The sequence below is a fragment of the Rhinolophus sinicus genome, linkage group LG06, assembly GCF_036562045.2.
Source record: "Rhinolophus sinicus isolate RSC01 linkage group LG06, ASM3656204v1, whole genome shotgun sequence".
NCBI classification, from domain to species: Eukaryota; Metazoa; Chordata; class Mammalia; order Chiroptera; family Rhinolophidae; genus Rhinolophus; species Rhinolophus sinicus.
Genome location: NC_133756.1, coordinates 63,575,589 through 63,578,166, shown reverse-complemented (window position 1 = coordinate 63,578,166; position 2,578 = coordinate 63,575,589). Strand labels below are relative to the sequence as shown.

Below are 2,578 nucleotides of genomic sequence, written 5' to 3'. Positions count from 1 at the left end.
AGGTGTCCACGGGTCTCATCCCTTCTGGAGGCTCTAGGGCAGAATCCACTTCGTTGCCTTTTCCAGCCTCGAGAGGCTGCTGGCATTCCTCAGCTCAGGGTTCCCTTTGTCTGTCTACAAAATCAGCAACGGCAGGTTGAATCCCTCTCGCAGTGTATCACTCTGACAGTCTCTTCTGTCTCCCTCTTCTATGTTAAGAATACTTGTATTGTGATGACACTGGGCCCAACCAGATAATCCAAGATAATCTCCCCATCTCACAGTCACCTGATTAACAATCTCTTTTTTTTACTTTTAATTGTTTTTATTACTCGGAAAAGCTTCGTTTTATTAGTTAGCTTTTTGACTCTATGCTTGTGCCTTCAACACTTTCACAGTGATTTTCTGCTCCTCGATAAGGAAAGCACACTTGATCCTGTCACGGACAACATTTAGCGCACATGGATCCACTATAGGCCTTGCTGACATTTTTTTTCATTTTGTACAAGCTCATTAGAATTTTAGGTCTCACAGCACGAACTCCATGAAGTCGGCCTGGGCACACCCCACATGCAGATTTTGGTGCTTTACCAACCTTCTTGGTATAAAAGTAAACCATTCTGTTACCAGGGGGTCAGGACAGCCTTGTTTTGTTAGAGGCTGTATTGCAGGGCAGCGTCCGATGGTATGTCAAACACTGGACCATTGTGAATGCCTGTAGACACCATCCCGGAAAGAACTAATTAGCAATCTTAATCTCATCTGCAACCTTAATTCCCCTTTGCCATATAACCTAACATATTCATAGGTTCAGGGGATTAGGATGTTATAATATGTTGGGGGAAGTCACGTTCTAAACAGCAGGTAGGGAAAAAATTGCTTTTTCCTCCTCTATAATCTTGATTTACTGTTACTGAGGTATTTGTAGTTCTCGCAGCATAGAAGTTAAGGTTTAAGAAGTTAAGGCTACAGAAGTTAAGTCCTACTTTGGTTTTCTAGAGGCCATTTCATTCATCTCTTTCTGAGCCCATAAGGGCTGTGCCTCCGGCTTTTTACTGAAGGCATTAAATTTGAAATCAGATCAAGGAGCAGAGAAGTAGCTTTCCTTCCAGGCTCTCTAAGCCTCTCTGCTTCTAAGCATCAATATTTCTACCCAGTCATCCATTATTGAATCTCCACCCCACAGTACTCCTATTTAGGGGTCGTACTGTATGAGTGTATTCATTCCGCTTTCATACAGACTCTTTGTCAGAATAAATCCATCTTGGAGTAGACTGTGCTTCTTTCCTCCTGGCATCCTTCTTCCCTTTCCATGAGTCTGTGGAAACCACATCCTAGCATGGAGTTGGCTTAACTCTTGGCTCTCACAGGTCATATAAGCTGTCCTTTATATTAGAAATGGTCTTAGGTTATTTCAACCGGTAAGAAATGATATCCTTTCACCCTTTCTCCCCTCTCTTCTTCCTATTCTTGTTGGTTACACAACATGCTTTCTCATCATTCCATAATCCAAACGAATCATGACAGGAACACACAATCCTCATGTGAGGGGCACCATAGCAGCAAAGAGCTCTTGCAGGAACTGAAAATGGAAGGAAATTGTGCACACAGTCTGCCCGCCTGCCACACACAAGCTTTGCATGTGGCCTCTGTAGATTATTGGTGGTCTGGAAACACTAAAGATATAAATTATTTCCCTATTTTTGACTGGTTCGGTGTTAGCGTTTGAGTCCCGGTAAGCTAAAAATGTCCAAATTGAAAGCTCAATGAACTCTGACCTTATAACTCAGTCTAAAAATTCTGGATCTTTAAGTGATCTGTATTTAGCCAGCTGTAGACCTGTTTGAGACTGAAAGTATTCCAGGAAGCCCTATTGCCCTCAGGCCATGTCTGAAACATGACTCGGTATCAAATCGAAAAGAATAAACATGTTTGAACCATGCTGACTTAATTTTCTTTACAAACCAGTGTGGAATCCTAGCAGCATAATGTATTTGGGGTTTCTATAGCCCAGGGATGAGGGGTGGGCATCTGACCATCTTTAGATGCATTTGAATAATAAGTCACTGACTTTTGAAGATGCCATGCTCAGCTGCTTGGGATCTATATATTTTTTGAACAACTGAATATAACAAAGGGTTTTTCGGTAAACATCTCTGTTTCTTAAAATAAATTAAACAAGTCCTGATTTCCAAGAAACCCCAGGCCTCTAGGGCTCCTTTCCAGCTAAAGAGTAAAGAAGGCACCTGAAGTTCTTTCCAACACAGACAAGAAGCCTGAACAAGGAAGGAACCAGCTAGAACAGGGCAGGGCCTGGTGCCTTTCTTTCCCTTCCTCCCTTTGTCATGCACAAACATAACGGTACAGCTTTGCGCTGTCAGTCAAAGCTGTTACCAGGCATTGTTTTCGTATCATTTATGCGCCTCTCTTCCTATCATGTCATTCCTTAGAGCGTTGTAATTACCGGCGGTGTGCATCCGGGCTGTCAACAGGATCTTCTGAGTGAAATATAGCTAAGTAAATTTCTGTAATGAGGAAGGACCAAAATCAAGGGTGGGGCTATACCTATCTCTTCCAAGGTTCTGGTCTGCCTCACTCT

At 42.6% G+C, this 2,578-nt stretch overlaps 1 pseudogene; it reads right to left on the bottom strand.

The window, feature by feature from the left end:
* Positions 1 to 330: 330 nt before the first annotated feature.
* LOC109453337 (large ribosomal subunit protein eL34) lies at positions 331 to 685 on the bottom strand (annotated as a pseudogene).
* Positions 686 to 2,578: the final 1,893 nt, after the last annotated feature.